General features: G+C 40.0%; 1 long non-coding RNA gene across 2 annotated transcripts in view; it reads left to right on the forward strand.

Moving 5' to 3' along the window:
• Positions 1 to 7068: 7068 nt before the first annotated feature.
• The window catches only part of LOC116085619, a 20577-nt gene continuing 6180 nt past the window's right edge, over positions 7069 to 21465 (forward strand). The window contains exons 1-4 of one of the 2 annotated variants that reach the window (XR_004116671.1): positions 7069 to 7120; positions 7567 to 7678; positions 13447 to 13586; positions 14098 to 14244. This is a non-coding gene — a long non-coding RNA (uncharacterized LOC116085619). Of the gene's footprint in view, positions 7121 to 7566; positions 7679 to 13211; positions 13587 to 14097; positions 14245 to 21465 lie in introns of those variants that run through there. The other variant, XR_004116670.1, reaches the window with a different exon arrangement.

Below are 21465 nucleotides of genomic sequence, written 5' to 3' on the forward strand. Positions count from 1 at the left end.
CATGAGGGGCAAAACAATAACTACAATCAAGCCAAGCACAAGAGAAAATGGGCTGATCCAGATGCATGGTAAACCAGATATGTATGAATCTACAGCCAGCCTGCCAGCATGGCTGCTGCATACTCACAGTAAATGTCTTTTCATAAGGAAGTTCTCTTTAAAATAATAAATTTCACTCTAAAATAATAATTTAAAATTACAGTAATATTTTATGACTTTTCCTAGAGAAACACAAACAAATGTCCGTTAAATCAAATGGTCTAGTCATTGGTGACTAGGCTTGGTGTACCAGTGAATTTATTAGTTTACTTATAAAAGCACGTGAGACTCAGGAGCTATTACATCGCTGTAATCTTAGCAAACCATGACGGTAAAGACTTGTGGAAGCTGCATCTTTGGAGTTTCCTGCATGACTTTCAGGCATCAGCATGGGCTGAAGAGACTCTTCCTAGCCTTGTGAATTTTGGGGAGCTTCCTGAGAATTCCTAGTTGTTATTTTGGAAGCCTAGTAATTTTTTTTAACCTCTTGAATCTTAAGAATGACTCTTCTGGGCAGTGGTGGCACACACCTTTAATCCCAGCACTTGCGAGCCAGGGACAGGCAGATTTCTGAGTTCAAGGCCAGCCAGGTCTACAGAGTGAGTTCCAGGACAGCCAGGGCTACACAGAGAAACCCTGTCTCAGAAAACCAAAAAAAAAAAAAAAAAAAAAAAAAAGACTCTTCTATGAAATGTTTTAATTTCGGTAAATCACTTCACATAAAGCAATAATAAAGTCACTGATTATCAAGTATTTTGTACTATACATAATTAGACATGCAGTGTGTTATTCAGCACACTATAGGAAGTTTGTTCGTATCAACAGGACTGCAGGAAGACGTGACCAATTTGTTTTGCTAAAGCATGGGAATGACTGTGTAATTTTTCAACTATTTCTTTGTATGGGCATTATCACTCATGCATTCATCACTGACTGTCATTTTTCTTTCTTTTTAAAAATACTATCATTATTTCTGTGTGTGGAAGTGCACATGCATGTAATATTATATGGGTAGATGTCAGAGGACAACTTTGTGGGTGTGAATTCTCTCTTTTCACACACACATATATGTGTTCTGAAGATCAAACTCTGGTCACCAGGCTAGTAGGGCACGTGCTTTTATCTGCTGACCTATATGGTCAGTCTCTGACCAGTGTTTTATTTAGGTTTTTCATGGTTTTGTTTTCAAGAAGAAAGCCGACTCGGAGGCTGTAGGTCCTATAACATGGGGAAGCCTACTACTATAGTTTTATTTTCCTAGGCACTGACATTAATTTTTCTTGGGCATTTTCCCCTTCTTGGTCAAATTTACATGCATTTGTCATGTATTCATAGTGCTCTATGGTATATCCAAAGCTCTCTTAGTTACTTTTCTATTGCTGTAACAAAACACTATGACCAAGGCAACTTACAGAAGAATCTACTGGGGCTTGCTTACAGTTTCAGAGTATGAGTCCATGATGATCATGGTAGGGAGTATGGAAACAGTCAGGCATTCAAGGTACTGGAACAGTAACTGGGAGGTCACATCTTTATCTGCAGGTAGGATGCAGAAGGAGCTATCTGGGAATGACAAGGGCTTTTGACGTCTAAAAGCCCATCCGGTGACCACACCTCTTCCAACATTGCCTCTGCATCTAATCCTTTCCAAATATTTTTATCAATTGGGACCCAAATGTAGTGGGTTGGCCTAATGCTGCATGTATGCTAATGCTGATTTTGGGCCACCCAAGACTGGTTGCCCCAGAGATAAGAGAGCCCACATGACCCTGTCCCCAAATTATTTCTGATAGGTAAATAAAGATGCCAACAGCCAATAGCTGGACAGAAGAGACGTGTGTGTGTGTGTGTGTGTGTGTGTGTGTGTGTGTCTGTGTCTGTGTGTGTGTGTGTCTGTGTGTGTGTGTGTGTCTGTGTGTGTGTGTGTGTGTGTATTAGGTTTTGCAGGCTTGGGATTGAAGGAGAACCATGAGAGGAAGACAAAGGTTCAGGAGAAGAGGAAGGAGAAGCTGTCATGGGTTAGGAGTCAAGAGAACATGGCCCTGAGTGCTGTCCAATTGGAGTTAAGAGCATCCCAGATGAAACATAGTAGTAGCTCAGGATTATCAATAGGAAAGTAGATTTTAACAGCATAGAGGGTGGCTATCTGCCCAACTTTTATACTCTTTAATATAAATTTATATTTTATATATAAATGTTGTGTTTCTTTCATCTGAGCCAAGATTTAAATAATTTCTACAACAACCAAATATTCAAATATAGGATCCAATGGGGGGGTCATTCTCATTCAACCACTACAGTGGCTTAGGAAAAAAAAAACAAAATTCATAATGTTAAGAATAATTGCTGGCCAAGTAGCTGACCAGGAAGAAGGTCAATGCATTCGGATTTGAGAGATAAGCAACTCAGTCTATCAATGGATATAGGAAAACAAACAAACAAAAATCTATACTCACCATCCAGTGACCAAAGTGGCCAAACCTCTTCTAAACCTTCTAGGATAAAAGAGATAAATGCTCTTTCATTCCATCTAAAAGCTGTCTTCACCTAGATATGATTGCAAGTCTGTAATTCCAGCACTCAGAATGTAGAGACAAGAGGAATACAAGTTTGAGAACTGCTTGAGCCAAATAAGGAGATTTCATCTTCAAAATTTTTTCAAGGTTATCTAAATACCATTTCTGTATACCATGTACATACCAAAAGAGAAACATAAAACCAAACATAACTCCTTTGATATCTTCCAGCAAGGGTGCTTCTTGCATTAGTTTTGATCTGCAGATATTTTCTCAAAAGATCAAAACTACATATCTGCACACTGTTTTGAGCATGAGCATGAGCGCCCATCACACACGTGTGCCATTCTGCATAGATGAAGCTCTGTACAACTTTCCGGCTGACTTCTCCTTAGAGACTTCCCAGCCCAAAGTGTCTAACTAGACACCAAAAAAAAAAAAAAATAGAGTTTGTCATACAATGGAAAGAAATTTCAGTTAACAGAGACTAACAAGAAAAAGCAGTCAGAATATTGTCAAAGAAAAGAGCAACTGTCATCATGAACAACAACCAGCATCCCACAGCGGCCACCACCATACTTGGCTCCAGCTGAGGGACTAAGACACACATGACTGTCTCTTGGTGCTGCTTGTGTGATGCTCATGGCAAACCAGGAAATAAATGATGCTTTATATAGATGTTCACTGTTTTCCCTCCGGGATCTCTGCATCTGCTGATGGTGCAATTACTTGAAATCAGAGGATTCCTTACTTTCAACCTATAACTGATTGTTTTGGGACAGGATCTGACTCTGTATCCCAGTCAGGCTTCAAACTAGTGATTCTCCTCTCACAGACTCTCAACCGGTCAGGTTACAAGTGTAAGCCCACACAATTGGCATTCTGAATCACTACATTTTCTGAATCACTACAAGATCTTCAAATCTGTTTCATCTTAATCATGTATTAGTAAAAAAATAATACATGTGTTCATCTCTAATATGTAAATCTTTAATCAGCTTAAAATATGTTTGCACTATTGCATTGACTGTGTACGTTAAGTATTCATAGTATACATAAAAATTACAACTGTGTCACAATGAATGAAATATCTGATTTTTTTAATCATACATATCAATTTTCTCTCAAGAGAATGTAACCTTACTTCTCCATAGTGAAGAGTCCCAAGAAGGGCCTGATTTAGTGCCTTACACTTGGTAGGACTTTAGTTAAAAATGAGTAAATGAATGAGGGAATACAATGCATTGCCAAAAGATTAAAATGGTAAGGAGAATATTTTAATTTATGAAATAAATTAAAATTTCTCACTATATGCGTAGCTGAAAATAATAAATCCTGTGATCTGCTTCTGTAATCTTGCAACTGTGGACTAGGGTCCAGTTCCTCAGAGTGTTAACTTAGCTGAGTCTACAGGTACTTTAAAACAGAGTAGTCAGTAGACAAAGCTGTGCAGGGGGGTTCGAGTTCCCGAAGCACCCAACAGGTACTCAGGCAGTAGAACACCCTGAAAGTTTCCCACGCTGATCATCAGACAGGAACCTGGTAGTGCCCTCATTGCCTAAACCTGTCCTTCAAAGTGGCATCCATTAATTGACGCACCAAAGAGCAACACACCCTGAATGCTGCTCTTAAAGAACAAAACAAAACAAAACAAGATAAAAACCATACAGAGAAGCACACACACAGAGGCACGCACGAATCCTGAATGTCTAATCTATTAACGGCTTTAAGGGGGATTATTTTTATTGAAAATAGTAGCAAAGGTATTGGGGACATAAGCATTCTTAACAGTTTTTAAAATAACCTGATCATAAAGTTAACCCTCTGGTATGATTGATTATTATCCTTTTTAAGCCTGTATGTTGCATTATTCTTACAGCAAATTGATTATATGATACAAACTAGAACACCCAATGTTGAAATACTCAATCTTTTCAGTGACTAGCTAATGCGTTAAAAATAAAACTTGATGATTATAAGAGGAGGATGTGGATATAATTCCAGCAATTTCCCCAGTTCTTCCTGCCAAGACACTCTGACACTCCAAAACACAGGCCCAGCACTTACCACACAAAGTCCAAACAGCTGGCCCTGGGGTTGATGTGTGCTCAACATTTTCCCACATAGTGTGGGAAACCCAAGGGAGCAAGTCCTCAGCCTGAGATTGTTTTATGAATTATTATTGCATCTCAGTGTACACCCCCAAGTTATTCTTCTGTTGTCAAAGTGCTGACATAACAAGAGGAGACGGCAGCCTGAACTTCCCTGGCTGGAAGGGTCCCTGTCAAAGAAGTGGCAATCCCTTCTAGTCTGAGTGAGCCTACTTTTAACTGTGGAACTTTGGAGGAAGCTCCACCCTGCAGCTTGTTCCTCTGAGATAGTGCCAACTTTGGGTGATTCTAGCATCAGATGGTAAAACCTTGTTTAAAGGGCAGGTGCTGCATAATGGCTCTCCAAGTTCCAAAGCAGTGGGAAACACCTTGGTGACTTCTGCTAGGTAGACATGACTTGAAGGCCTGGCAGTCCTTTGCTTGCAAGAGTTTGTCTTGTCTGTACAGGCCCAGGAACACCATTGTTCATAGGAGAACTCCCAGGTGCTTCCCAGATTTCAGCTTGCTTCAGTGACCAGCTGCAGTTTCCGTAAGTGACTTAGATAGAAGAAAGCTACTGAGACAACAGTCTACCAGGCCATTGGCCTGCAGCTGTCTATACAAGACAACTTCTGATGCCAGTGTACAAAGGACAGGACCTCTCCAAGATACGGGTGAAGAGAAGGCTTTTATTGTAGATATGAGGCATCTGGAAGTGACCAGAACAGAAAGAGAAAGTAGTAAATTGAACATGCCCAGCAGACTGAACTGGGCCATGGGGGATGGTGCAATAGAGGAAGACCAAGAGAGAGGGCCAAGGGGGTGGGGGAGCCAGAGGACCAAGAGCTAAGAGTATCAAGAGGGTGCATGGCCAAAGGGGTAGGGTTAAATAGGAATGATAAACTGGGGGAAGCGAAGCCCATGGGCTGCAGAAGTCTAGAGTAGGGGCCAGGGTGAGAAGAGATAAAAGAGGAACCTTAGGTAGGTACTGAGTGAGCCTGGATGCAAGCCTGCTTTTGGGTATGCTAATAGGCACCTCAGGTTAGTATTTGTTCTGAGTTTTTTGATCTTGGGTTTTTTTGCTCCTTTATTTGTTGTTTTTGTTTTGTTTGTTTGGTGTTTTGTTTTATTTGATTATGTTTAGACATGACAGCCAAATCTCAAAGGTTGACAAGGTCACAAGGCCACAAGAAGACCTTTACCTAGCATAGCAAAATTAGTTCTGTTTTCTTCGTTCTGTTTTTTATGGTAAAGAGTTAGTTTAAAAATTAAGCAAGAATGAGAGAAAAAGAAATAAACAAAACCAACTCCTGAATTCCTCCCTGCCAAAACAAACAAACAAATAAAAAATAAACAAAAAAATATTTTCTTTGTAAAACATATAGATAGGCAGAAAAAAATGCCTAAGTCTATCAGGGTATGAGAGCCCTTGACATTACTGTCCAACCATGTGGACCATACAACACACATACCCTAAGCAGTACTTTTGATTTTATGTATAATATATACACATAAGACCATTCCATTATATGTGTATATACTATATACACACTCTCTCCACATATATATGTATATATATACATATGTATAATAGTATACATATATATATATTAATAATTCTTTTCTTGACTGGTGATTGTTATATAGAAGGCCCCAGTGCTTCCTATATAACGTGGGTGGTATCACCTTGGGAAGGTTGTCTTTAATTGTATAAAAAAGCCATCTGAGTGAGCGAGCCAGTAAGCAGCCTTCTTCCACAGACCCTCCTTCAGTTCCTGCCTCCAGGTTCCTGTCTTAGCTTCCTTTGAGGATAGACTTTAACCTGTAAATTAAGATAAACACTTCCTTCCCAAAGTGATTTTGGTCAGTATTTTTATTACAACAACAGAGAATCAAACTAAAGCATTTCCCAAGCAGGACCCTGCCAAACATGTGGGTTGCACCATATACTTCTCCCATGAAGGGCCCTTGACTTTGCTGTCTACCTGTGTAGGCTATTCCACACAAGCCTCAGTGTTTCTGCAAGGTTGAGCCAGTCTTTTCCAGTGTCAGCTCTGAGCACAAGCATAATAATGCCCACAGCTGCATTATTGATGGGTCTCCTGGGACAAATCTTGTATGTGTCCAAGGTCTCTCCAGTAATGTAGAAGGCTAATGATTACAGCGTACCACACTAGGTTGTTGATTCTTTTGTGATTCTTCCTGACTTTTTAACTAATCAGAAGTGTCACGTCAGATAATGAATTAATAATAATTTCATTTATTTTTAATAATTTTGCCTTTACAAAGATATTACTTCATAAACTTTCCTCAGTTACTACCTAAAATTTAAGTTATCTTCTTGCAATACTTCCTTGAATTATAAACAGGAAGTGTTTTCCTGGGAGGCATGATGTCATAATTACAGGCATTTCAGTCTGAGAATAGAGTCGTCCATGTTTCTGACCTTACAGCTCCACTTCTATGCGGACAAAGGTAAGGTCTCCTGGTTTCTCTCTGGTCACTGCCTGTGTCCCATCATTGGTGATACTTGTTTAAGACAAAGCCTGGAACATTTTAGTAGCTTTCACGAGTCAGAAACTTGAGGGGAGGTGTGGAGTTATACCCTTTCAAAATGATTCCTTCCTTGTTTTTATGCTCACTGATGTTTGATAATTCTCTTAGAGTAAGTACCTCCTGCATGTCCCTTGTTTATTCAGTTTTTCAGAAAAACTCCAAGGCTTAACTCCATCCAAATTCTCCATACTACTTGTTCAATATAAAGCGGTAAGCTAGGAACACATTCATTTTGTTAAAACATGCAATGAAATAACGTTTTGTTTTTCCTACAAAATTTATGTCTTGAAATTCTAATTTATCTATTAATGTGAAGGTCTTCACATTAATAGTCTTCAGGCAGTGACGAGTGCTTTATTGTTAAGGTACTGGGCTCGCCTTTGAAAGCAACAGGCTCGTGACGCTGGAGTACACATGAACAAGATGAAGACTTTTGAAGGGAACCTCAGAGGCTCAAGGGCTATAACTTCATTTAAGGTATATATGTGAAAATGTGATATTTTTTGTTTGTTTTTTTCTTATGGCTTTTCAAATATCCTTAGTGTTTTTAAATATTTTATTTCTTGTATTGGTGTGTGTGTATTTGTGTGTGTGTGTGTGTGTGTGTGTGTGTGTGTGTAGGTCAGAGCACCAATTTGAGAAGTGGTCTTTCCTTTCATTATGGGGTCCAGGTATTGAATTCAGGTTGTCAGGCTTAGGGTAGAGTGCTTTTATCCACTTTTTCTAGGGATTTTGTTTGTTTGTTTGTTTGGATAGCTGGTTGGTTTATTTGGTTTATTGTTGTTGTTGTGATGGTTGTGGTGGTGGGATGTGAGTGTGTATGTGTATGTGTGTGTGTGTGTGTGTGTGTATGGATGTGTTACTATGACCAAAAGTAACTTGAAGGAAGAAAGAGTTTCTTTTACTTTACACTTCCTGTAGTTCTGGGTTTCTGCCTCTAGTCTCTTGGAATCACCTGACACCTCTGGTACAATGGCTTGGAGAGGACAAGGGAAACTCTAGAATGGTTGTGGTCACTCACAGTCCACTTCTTCCCTCCAGAGCGTCAGATGCTACTATCTATCAGGCCAGAACTGGGTAAAGCAGAGTCCAGGACAGTCATGATCACAGTCCAATAATCATGGGAGTAAATATGGAGGGAGTGGGAGTTAAGTCCTTCTCTGAGAATCTTAGTGTTACAGCTCTCATAGGTGAAAGCCTTCTCCAATCATCTTTAATGAAGCAGCTCTTTGAGACAATCTTAGCTTGTTCTTATTTCTTTATTCAGGGTAGATTTGAACACATACACTTTATTTGAAGTGAACCAAGGATTATAAAGTTTTGGGGTGAGAATATCCAGGGAGGAAAAAAGTCATTGGCTGAAGGCTAAGGCTTATGAGATGCCTCATTTGCATGGGGAAGAATTTCAGGTGCTGTGCTACATGACTGACTGTGACCACCTGGGTCTCCAGGTCATGTGCTCTGAGGAAGGCACAGTGCTACACTGTGCTCTGAGGAAGGCACAGAAACAGGAAAGGAGCTAGTTCTATACCCACCAGTCTTAAGTTTTGAGATTTTGGAAATTTGACCATGTTCTACTTCGCCAGTTCTTTGTCATTTCAATTAACCAAACAAAAAACAGATAGCAATCTAGGGGAAGCCCTCACTGTACTTCACTCCTGACCTTGAACTTCTAAGCTCCTAGAAATAGGAGGAACTAAGTAAGAAATTGATCCATGGCACTTCTCTATTATAACTATTCTACAAGGGTTTATCAGATGGACTAATATGTAATTGCATACACTTTTCGTATCATAAAAAAAAGGTATTCCTGATGTCGACAACTTAAAAAAAAAAGAAGGTTGCTTTTGGCTCCCAAACTTTGAGGGTTTGGCCCATGCTTAGTTGACTCTGTTGCTTATGGCCTGAATTGAGTCTCCATAGCTTGGCAAAGAACAAACCACTCACTTTATTGTAGGAAAAGAAAGAAGAAAGGAAGAGGAAGGGGTGAAATTGTAATATCTGCATTCAAGGAAGGGCACAGCTTCAACAACCAATCTTCTTTTGCTAGGCCTTATCTCCTAAAAGCTCAACCTCCCAATAGGATCAAAGTGGAGTCCAACCCTTTAACACATGGGCTTTGGAGAAACACCTCAGATACAAAATAAAGAACCAACTTTCTTCAGGTTCTCATCAAAAATGCTGACAAAGAAATAACTTTATTGCAATATAGAGGCTTTGGTCTTAAGGTTCAAGCTAGAAAAAAATTACTTTGAATTTTTAGGCAGTCTTTATGGGACTTACTATAAATGAACATATATTTCTCTGTTAATTTTTTCTGTCTTCTATGACAACTATGTGCTGGTCAGTCACTTGTGATAATGTGATAAAATTGGGTACTAAAAGCTCTACAACTAGAAAAAAAGCTACAGTATCCAGGAAATCAAATCCTAGACTCCTCAAAGGCCTGACACTCTGATTCTACCTTGCCAAATTTTCCTCTACTGCTGTGCCTTAGTTTTCCTGAAGGAAACTTTTAGTAAAATTTAGTAATATTTCTCTCAAAACCAAACAAGTTCTGTGAGGAAGATCCTTATACATTTATGGTCATCAGTCACATAAGGGCAATGCCTCAAGTCCTTTCACATGTAGATGAGGCATCCATAACATCTCAGACCAAGACAATAGGAAAAGACTTGTGACCATAGTCAGGTAGGCTCAAAACAGAGTTTTCCATGCTAATGAGGTACCTAGAGGCCTAGAGGCCATTGTCAATGAACTTCCCTTTCCAGACATCCTCCCCGTAAAAGGCATATAATCTTAGGCCCACCCTGAGAAGTGGGGTATGATTTAGTTTCTGCCCTAACAATAAACTGTTTGGAACCACAAACTCTCTTTTTATGGAGACTGCCATGAAGGCCTTTGCCTACAGAGCTCTGCCTAATTTCCGGTAGAAGGCTTCTTTGTGCTCTTGGCCACAATTGCCACCAAGACTACCAGACTCTCCCTGTAAGACAGCAAAAAACTGGCCAGTAGCCACAGTGCTTGAATGATAACCTCTGATGGGATTCTCAGTGGAGTCAGACCTGCCTGCCCTCCTAACCCACATGTGGATCTAGGACAACATGTACATTGTGGTGAGGAACTAAATGTGTGGCAACTATGTTCAAACTTATAGAAGAGTAGAAAAGGATACTGTTTTGAAGTTAACTCATTGAGCCTCTAATCTATAGGAACATAGAGGGCACCAGAGAAACTGTATTAAGTAACAGAAGTCATATATAGAAAGAAAAATATCCCATGTTTTTATTTAGATGTAGATGGTAAAAGATTTATATTAAAGAGATAGATAACAGTATATTAATTACAAGAGCTTTAAAAGATTATGGATGGTCTGGAGGATGGAAAGGGAGAGAGGAGATTAGCAGTTGAATTGGAAGATGACCTAATTCTAATATTCTACAGAATAATATAGATTATAGGTAACTTTGACAATAATTAATAATCCAAAGTAACAAGTAGGAAGGATTTTGAATGTTCCAAACACAAACAAATGAGAAATATCTGAGGTATTGGATGTACCAGTGACCTTATCTAGTCATTAAACATGCATTGAAATATAAACACATGCAAATACTAATGTATCAAAAGTGCATTAAAAGGGGTTGAATGTGATCAAAACAGTACATGCATGTATGGAATTTTCAAACAATAAAAAAATTAATGGCAGATAGGTAGGCATAGATAGGCCTTTAATCCTAATGCTTCAGACTGAGTCAGGAAGTAGACTCTCTAGCTGGGGTATGGAAAGACCTTGTCTCAAAAACATACACTAAAGTGCATTTGTTTGTGTTTTCACAAACTGACTTAGTCATTTGATTTATAGAACACACACTTTGGCCTTATAACAGAGATACAAATGCATAACTGCATGGCATTTAAACTTGCCCCGTGACAAAATACACATGAATTTGTTAAGACACAAACAAAATAAGCTACACACAGCCCAAAGAGGAAAGCAACAAGGAAGGCATGCTCTGAGGAGATCTGGGAACTTTAGTTGAAAGTTATTCTTAAGGGATCTGGGGTCGATGAAATAAACAAAAATACTTTGTCTTCTTGTCTCTACCTTGAGTCATATTCTGCCACAAGAGTTGGAAAAACTGGTCTGATCACCAAATCTGGAGAAATGTCTGTGTTCATAGCATTTTGAACGCATAGCATTTTGCAACACAGCTGCTGTCTCCCTTCAACAGCTGAGTATAGTAATTCCAATGAGATGTTAGGAGTTTCCAAGACTAAACTCTTTAACACCTGGCCTGACTGGCTGTTTCTCAGACTAATGCTGTCCACTAAATGCTACCTCTTTAGGGTTGATGTGGGAATGTCATCCAAATGATCCTGTGGTGGTGTCTGCCTCCTAGTCTAGTTTTCATGTATTTATCTCAGTGCTTGCTATCAAAGCTTCAAACTCTTCATCCTCTTTCCCAGTTGGCAACCCTCTTCACTCCAGTGTATTTTAGAAATAAACAGAGAAAATAATATTCATTCTACCACCTTCCCCTCACCCTCTATGGATTTTCCCAAACAGAAATAGAAAAGGAGAATATCAAGGAAGCTTTCATTAAAATAGCTGTTAAGCCAGGAGGTAGAATAGCATTATAGACTCATATAGTGTTTGATATCTACTTGCATATTTGACGGAAGAGAAGAAAATATCACAGAAAATGAAAACATGTTTGCCACAAATTCCATGTTTTTGAAAACTATGATTCAAGAATGACTACTTTCTCATCTCTATCTACTTGTTCCCAACCACTTTCTAAGAAACAGAAGGACAGACTATACCAGTAGTAGTGTTAGAAAAAGTGATCTCCTGGATGAACCCTAGAACTGAGTCATTTCTATTTACTGATTATACTATTCACTCTGCCCAGACTGTGGGAATGAACTAATGTACTCTTAAGCCATTTCATCACTCTGCTACAGAAGATGGAAGGGATTTTCACATAAAACCCAAGATATTCCAGATGGAAAACATCCCACTAAAAAACAAAATAGCATTAGAACAGCTTTTAACAACAACATCACTGACACCTTGGACAAGGATTTTTTAAAGGGGTAGACACATGTCTTATGCATTGCTGGATGCTTCTCCAAATACCTAGCCTCTACATAGTATATGTTAATGATTTTTTTTCTTCAAAACAAAGGAAACCCAAAGTGTCCCTAGACATAACCTAATTTCTGTAGGGTTGAGGGAGCTCACAATTGTAGGGCTAATCATCCAGCCAACATGTACTGGGCTGGGGTTGAAGGATCATTAGCTTGCTTCTTCGTTGTTCATGTTTATTTTAGGGATATATTCATGTAGTCAAACTCATCCTTTTAAATTACAAAAATTTTTCAGAAAATGTTTGGTAATTGTTTGGTAAAATGGTTAGATGTAGAGATGCTATGTGCAGGGATTTCAGGCATGTATTGCCATTACTATACCTTGAACATTGGCTCTACATCTAACAGAAACTCATTTCCATATTGGATTTTGACCAAAGCATCAGAGAAGGAAAATGGCTTTGAATCCAAGTTATGTGATGGCCAATTTTATATGTCATTGGTCTACTCCTAAGAAGATAAGCTAAGCAGTAATTTTGAGACAGTGAAGCAAACGTCAGAGAGCAACTTGGGCAAGGATGACATGTAGGGCAGTGAATTGTGCACAGACAGTCTGGTTCCTGGTCGAGCACAGGCCTATAACCCTGGATATCTGATGGGTGGTGACTTCTGCCTTCATGGGATGGTAGGAATTCAGCTATGCCTCCTGGGCCCCTGGCTCCTACCGCAGCTACAGCCTCCCACAGCCCCCACTGCAGAGAGGTATGTGGCCATCAGTCATGTAGGCAATGCCCCAAACTCCTGGTATTCTGTCTGGATTCCACCCTCACAGTTACCTGGCAACAGCCAGGTATACTCCTCCCCACGGTTACCTGGCAACAGCCAGGATAGCCCCAGCCCACTATAAAATGGGCTGTTTGCCATCTCCTCCCTCTCTTGCTTTTAGTCTCTTGCTCCCTCTCTTACCTCTTACTCCCTTACCTCTTATTCTCGTGCTCTCACTCTTGCTCCCCTGCTCCAGATCTTTCCCCATCCCTTTCCCCCCTCTCTCCACGTGGCTATGGCTGGCCTCTACTTCTCCACTCTCTCGTCCTCTCTGCATTTCTACAATAAACTCCTTAAAACCACGGACTGCCTCTTCTCATCATCAGGATCCGCTGTGCAATGGAACAGGTCTTCCGCCAACGAGCCGCACTTCTAACCTCTTACCCGGAGGCCTCCCTGTGCTCCAGCCATGGCTTCTGCCAACCCAAGCGGCCAACTGAGCTATCCAGACTCTCTTGTCCCTGAGGTAACCCGGCAGAACTCTCTGCCTACCCTTTTCCCTTCGGCCCCTGGGCCAGAGTATGCCTGAAGGTCCCCACCCATTCTCAGCTCTTTCTCAACATACAGTGGCTCCTAGGAAGTCCAAGAGTAAGGACCTGTCGTCCCTGGCCTCCATGAGGCCCAGGGACCCCAGAACTGGCTCTTCCAAGGTGCCCAGTGGTGTCTGTGGTGCCTGAGAGTTGGAGCCAGACTCGGCAGGTCCACAGGGACCGACCCCAGGCTGTGCCTTCCTCACCCCCAGAGCAGGATCCCGGTGGCTTCTCACAGTCCAACACCTGTGTGGTTGGTTCCATGGGGTTGCGTGCAGTCAAATTACCCATGTCTGCCTCGCCCAGTGGCCCTAGCCTCATGTGGACACGGGACCCCATTTTTGCCCCACAGTGACACATATAGTGTTTAGTAATGGACTCAGATCCGTCTGAGGGTGAGGAACCCAAAACCTAAGCCCATCTTTCTCATGGTCTTGTCTGCTTTAGCCATGATGCCTGTGACCTTCCAGTACACAATCCCTCTACAGTGTTTTGGCTTCACCTTTGATTATACCCTGGTTTTCTGGAATCATCACAAAAGTTTATAGAGCTATTTGTATTCCAGAGTCACCACAGAACCTCAAGATAACATAAGTAAGTACCTCTTTCATTAAGAAACTACACTAGATGACAGCTGTGGGTTCACTTGGCACAAGCTCTATAGATATGATGCTTATTGTACCCTGAACTACTCTGGATTTGACTATTGCCTGCCTGTCAACTCCCTCCTCCCCTCCTTCACTATCCCGCCCTTCCTTTATTCCTCCCTCCCTTCCCCTCTCCTTTCCCCCTTTTCTTTTCCTTTATTTCTTCCCTCCCTCCCTTCTTTGACATAATTTTTTCTATTCTCTTCCCTTTAGATTAATACTTTTTATCCTTCCGTACTATAAATCAAGCTATCAGTTTGTGGCTAACTGAGAGTTCCAGAGACTGACTTACCTGTGTACGCGTGTCCTGTATCTTGAACTAGCTGTCATCTACTTCTGCCTAGAACAATGTATTGACTCACACTAAGAAAGGCTGTCCAAACTCAGAGGAGGTGATCATTTTACAACGTTTAACATGTTTTATTGAAGACTCCTTTGAAAAGATACAGCAATAAGAAAGTTCTAAATTTTGTTTCTTATTTTATTTCATTTAGTTTAGTTTAGATGTATGCATATGAGGAGTGCTTGAGCCCAAGCACTGAGGAGAGATAGGCTGCCCAACTAGCCTAGTCAAAATGGCATGCTTCCAGTTCAATGAAGAATTTTTTTTTTCCAAAAGATAGGGGAAAACATCTGACATCCTGCTCTGACATCTGCATCTATGTCCATATTTATGTGCCTACACACTCACTTGAACATGCCATACACACACATAAACCACACTCACACACACACCACATAAACATACCACACATCCCACATACTCACATGCAAAGACACATACATACATATACCACAAACACAACACATACATATACACACCACACAGTCCACATAGACACACACACCTCACACATACAAACACACACATAAGACACACATATACCACATATACACACCACCTAGATATACACACATGTATAAAATACATACATATAGACACACACACATACATACACCATAAACACAAACACATAATACACACATACAGACACACACATCCACATACAACACACATATACATATTACATACTACACTCATATTATGGCCAGGAAGAGAGAGGGGAGACCTGGGGTTGCTCAGTCCCCTTTGTGGGATATCCCCAATGGCTTGACACCCTAAAGGTTTCATTACTTCCCAATAGTGATGTGCTGGGGGTGTGTGAAATACATCATACATATACACATAATTCCACATACACATAAGCAAACACATGCAAACATGCACCACAAACATCACACACATACACACCATATACTCCATACAAATACATACACACCACACAGATATACAAAATTGCATACAATATACACATACAGACACACACAGAGAGACATACACAACACAAATACACACAGCACATACATACCACATGCTACATATACTGCAGACAATACACACATGTACACATCCGCCATACACACATAGTACATGCTCCACATAAATGCACACCACACACATATATACCACATACTCCATGTACACACACACCACATATTCCACGTACACATGCAAACACACATACCACATACCACATACTACTTATACAAGCACTCCACAAACACCACACATACACACATACATATACCACACACTCCATATACACATATAAGCACACACATACATTTCACAAACAGCAGACACACATACACACACATAGCACATATATACCACATACATCCATATACCACACAGATACACACACATGCACACAATACATATATATACATAAACACATATGCATACAAAATACATACATGCATACCACACACACACCACACACCGACACAAACACACACCACAGATATACACACAGACATACAACATGCACAGATCAATAATACCATATATATACACACATGTATGCAATACAAACATACCACACATATAACACACATGTACCACACACTTTACACAAATACCACACACATACCAAACACTTCACATTCACACATACACCACACACACATATACACATGCCACTCATATACCACATATACAACACATACATATACCACACTGATACATACACACATACACACACAGACACACCAAGGTTTTCTCGGGACTAAATATGGGTCAGTAGTTAGGAATGTTTGTTGAGCACTCACAAGGACCAGAATTTAGATCCTAGCACTCAGGTTACAAGCTTTGGAATCCTGTCCATACCTATAACTCCAACTCTGAGGAGAAGAGACAGAAGGATGGCCAGGACTTGTTGAATTCCAGTGTATCCATTAAAACATGAGACCCAGGTTTAGAGGGAAATCCTACCTCAAAAAGAATAGAGACAGAGGAGGACACATTACATCATCTCTTGGATTCCTGTTCCTGAAGCACAGAGGTATGTATGTCTGCACACTGCGCAGACACACACAGATACAAGCATCCATGGACTTTGCCTTACACTGAGCTTTATTCAGTGAGGAAGTAGAGTTTAATTTGGCCATTCTTTGACCTTCAAAATGATTACCTATTGGAAGCTTCTGTGGATTTCTTGGATTCTTCCAGCACCACTATGAAGCTACAGTCTAATAGAAGCAACTCTGGAAAGAAAAATATGAACCTCTAAAGGTGCAGTTCCTTAAGAAATGTAGTAAATTCTCTGGCAAAACATTCAAAATCACCATTTACTCAATCTCTGGAAATTAACTAAAACAACAGTAATCTCCCAAAGAAGGAAGTGTCCTGGAGCTGCTATGTTCCCTGGAGCTCCACTTCATGTCTGCTACTGCTGACCTAAGAGTTCTACACACCTTCTGATCCAGAGCAAAATGAAGTTCTAATTTTCTGTCTTAAATTTTTTTTTTTTAATTTTCAAGTTCTAATTCAGAGTAAATTATTTTTCTCTCTTTTATTTTTTATCAGTGTTTCAAGAGACGATGAGAACAATGCATTTTGATAAGATTCACCCCAATTCCTCCCCAGTTCCTCCCATATTGAGTCCTACCTTTTCTTTTTGTCTTGCTCCTGCCCTGCATCTCCCACCTTTCCTACTCACCCAACTTTGCATGTCTTAGGAGGGGTTTCTTCAGGCTCTCCCATGCCTTGGCTCATGGCCCCTTCTCTTCTTTACAGTTAGCAGTGAAATGTTAAGTCATCAAACCATAATTTTCCCATCTGCTTTTTGACCACTCTCATTCAATGTAAAGGATCTTTTGGGTTACTCTAATCACACTGGAATAATCCAGAAGATTATCAAACAATTCCATGAGCAAATACAACTAGCCCATGCCAGTAAGAATGCACTTTTAGATGCCTGGTATTAACTTTGTATAGGGCTTCCTTTTATTTTCTTCTCTTTTTTTTCCCCCATGAGATCACTGCAGACTAATCCAGAACCTGATTTGTAGCTCAGGCTGAAATCGAATGAATGGGTCCCTCAGTCTTTACCTTCTGAGTGGTGGGAATACAGGCCTGTACTATCATACTCAGCTAACTATCAAAAGACACTATAAGATATTATCAAAAACAGCAGTTTTTCTATTCATTATTTGTCTCACCTGATCTTTCATAACTAATTATGGGCAGCTTTACTACTAACATTGGAAAGGACCAACCTTGTATCCCTAAGAGTGGGAAAAACGAGTTTGAGATTTCCCAAAAATTCTTTGCCTAGTTTGATGTCACCTAGCCAAGAGATTCCAGAAAAGCACTCATCAGGGCTCCTCCATTCTTATCCTGACACAATACTCACTCTTGTGCTTCTGATTCTATCAGTGAAGGAATTATCATCATTAGAAGCAGCTGCAACAACAGGATAAATTAAATCAGTAGCAAGAGGGAAGGTTAAGTGAGAAAGAGTTGGAAGCATCCTCCTCCTGCTTTTTATCTGAGTTACTAAGAGACAGAGTGGCCTACAGTCAGGGTGGGCCTTCCCACATTAATCAGAACAATTGGGACTGTTCAGGTGAGGCTCCCTACCCAAGTGATTCTAACTTGTGGCAAGTTGATATTAAAACCAACCCTAATCGCTTCTCGGCCTTTTGGCTAAGATCAAGTGTAAAACTAACTCTAATATGTGTACAGATAGTTTAAGTATAAGAATTCTGTCTCAATAAGTAAATATCAAAAATAATTAGAAGGAATTAGACATAGAAAATATAGGAAACTACAGAGATGGTTCAGGGAGTAAGATACTTGGTATAAAAGCATGAAGACTGAAGTTCTAATCCCCAGAACCCATGCTGCTCATAATCCCAGCACGTAGAAAGCAGGCTACCCACAGTAGACAAAACAGTGACTTCTGAGTTCAGTGGAAGACCCTACCTCAGTAAAAAGGTGGAGAATAATAAATAAAGACACCTGACATCAACCTTGGGCATCCATAAGCATGCATGCACATTTTATAAACATCTGCACACATGCACCCATAAATACATATATGTAAACATACACATACTGTATACATACAATGAAAGAAACTCGAGAGTTAAAATTTTCATAATCAAAATGAAAACATCATTAAACATAAAGTGAAGAGTTCATGTAATCAAAATATAATCCTTGAAAAGGAAACAAGTCAATTGATATATTCTGAGTAACATAATGGGAAAAGGGTGGGGTGGTTCCGAGACCTGCTATACATCATCTATTGCATCAATTTGTATAATGTGATTTCTAGAACTAGGTGCATAAAGAATATTTGAAATGACAATGAAGTTCTCAGAGAGCTTCGAAATATGATTTTAATTAAAGTACAAGTTCATGAAGTTCACTAAACTCCAAATATAATAAACTCAAAGAAATTTAAATCTAGATAAATGAGAAAATCTTGGGGAAAGCATATCATATAAAAGAGATTGCCACTGCTCCCCTGAAGACACCACTGTTTAAGGAATCCTAGGAGATCTGCTGCACTCAGGACATCTGGTAAGAACCTTCCCGAAGTCCCACAGTAACCACTGGGAGCCCAGTGGACTTGGGACTCATCACCCCCTAATACTCCCACCCAATGAATTCCACTCCCATTCCAGCCAGCACACTACTAGCTAGTCAGCTCCCATGAAGACACCTAAGCCTGCCTGAGGCATCCCAGGAGGTCCTCAGCACACAAGGCAACTAGGCAACTGACAAAACAGTTGGAAGACATCCTGGGGGCTCTCTGGCATGCAGGGCAACTGACTCAACAGTCTGAAAGCCTCGGAGTTCTGCTGCACATATGGAAACAGAAACCACAGTCCTTAGGACCCCCTAGAGAATAGTATCACATAGGACAACAGCTTGACTGCTCCTCTGAAGATACAAAAGTCTGAAGGCTTCCCAGGAGATCTACTGCAGCAAGAGTAGCAGATCAGCAGCTTCTCTGCCCTATTGAAGGCTCAACAGTCAGAAGGCCCCAGAGGAGGTTTGCTACAGCCAGGGCCACAGGCTGACCAGGAGACCTGGAGCAATGCAGGGACAAATGAGGCAGGCTAGAGAAAGATTCACCCAGACCAACAAACACCAGGGAATAACCAGATGGCAATAGGCAAACACAAGACCATAAGCTACAGAAGCCAATAGAGATGGGCATCATCTCCCACCACAGCAATCCCTGAATATACCACCATGCCTGAAAATCAGGAAGCCGACCTAAAATCCTATCTCATGAAGATACTAGAGTCCTTTAAGGAGAATATAAATCACTCACTGAAAGAAATACTTGAAAATACAGGTAAACAGGCCCTTAAAATGGACACAAACAAACAAACAAAATCCCTTAAAGATATATAGGAAAACACAAACAGGTAAAGGAATTGAATAGAGCAATCTAAGACATAAAAGTAGAAGAAGAAATAATAAAGACAACACAAATGGAGGCAAACTTGGAAATGGAAAACCTGGGAAAGAGGTCATGAATTACAGATATAAGCATCACCAACAGAGTACAAGAGATAGAAGAGAGAATCTCAGGTGTAAAAGATATCATAGAAGAAACTGACACAACTGTCAAAGAAAATTCAAAACATAAAAAAACTCCTAACCAAAAACATCCAGAAAATTTAGGACACAATGAAAAGAACAAATCTAAAAATAATTGGAATAGAAGAGAATGAAGATCTCTAGTTCAAAGGACCTGAAAATGTCTTCAACAAAATCATAGAAGAAAACCACTCCAACCCAAAGAGATAGTCATAAAGGTACAAGAAGCCTATAGAACACCAAATAAATGGGACAAGAAAAGAAAATCCTCCTGGCACATAATAATCAAAACAATCAATGCACTTAACAAACAAAGAATATTAAAAGCTGTGAGAGAAGAGGGCCAAGTAACATACAAAGATAGCCCTATCAGAATTACACAAGACTTTCTCAACAGAGACATTAAAAGCCAGAAGAGCTTGGTCAGAGGTCATGCAAACTCTAAAAGAATGCAAATGCCAGCCCACGCTACTATACCCAGCAAAACTCTCAATCAACATAGATGGAGAAACAAAAATATTCATGGATACAACCAAATTCAAACAGTGTCAATCTACTATTCCAGCCTTAGAGAGGATTCTAGAAAGAAAACTCCAACACAAGGAGGGTACCTACACCAAAGAAAAGACAAAATATTAATCATCTCACAACAAAGCCAAAAGAAGAGAACCACATCCACATAATGGTACCTACAAAAACAAACATAACAGGAGCTAACAATCATCTGTCCTTAATATCTCTCAGTACTAATGGACTCAACTCACCTTTAAAAAGATATAAAGTTACAGACTGGATATGCAAACAGGACCCAACATTTTGCTGCATACAAGAAACACACCTCAATAACAAAGATGAACACTACCTCAGAGTAAAAGTCTGGTAAAAGATGTTCCAAGCAAATGGTCCCAAGAAGCAAGCTGGAGTTGCCAACCTAATATTCAATAAAATATACTTTCAACCAAAAGTTATCGAATGAGATGAGGAAGGACACTTCATATTCACCAAAAAGAAAATCTGCAAAGAGAAAATCTCAATTCTGAACATCTATGCCCCAAATACAAGGGCACCCACATTCATAAAAGAAATTTTACTTAAGCTCAAAACACACATTGAACCCCACACAATAGTTAAGGGAAACTTCAATAACCCAGTCTCACTAATAGACAGGTCATTGACACAGAAACTAAACAGAGACAAAATGAAACTAATAACAGGTTATGAACCAAATGGATTTAACAGATATCGATAGAACATGTCATCCTA

The sequence above is a fragment of the Mastomys coucha genome, unplaced genomic scaffold, assembly GCF_008632895.1.
Source record: "Mastomys coucha isolate ucsf_1 unplaced genomic scaffold, UCSF_Mcou_1 pScaffold12, whole genome shotgun sequence".
NCBI lineage: Eukaryota > Metazoa > Chordata > Mammalia > Rodentia > Muridae > Mastomys > Mastomys coucha.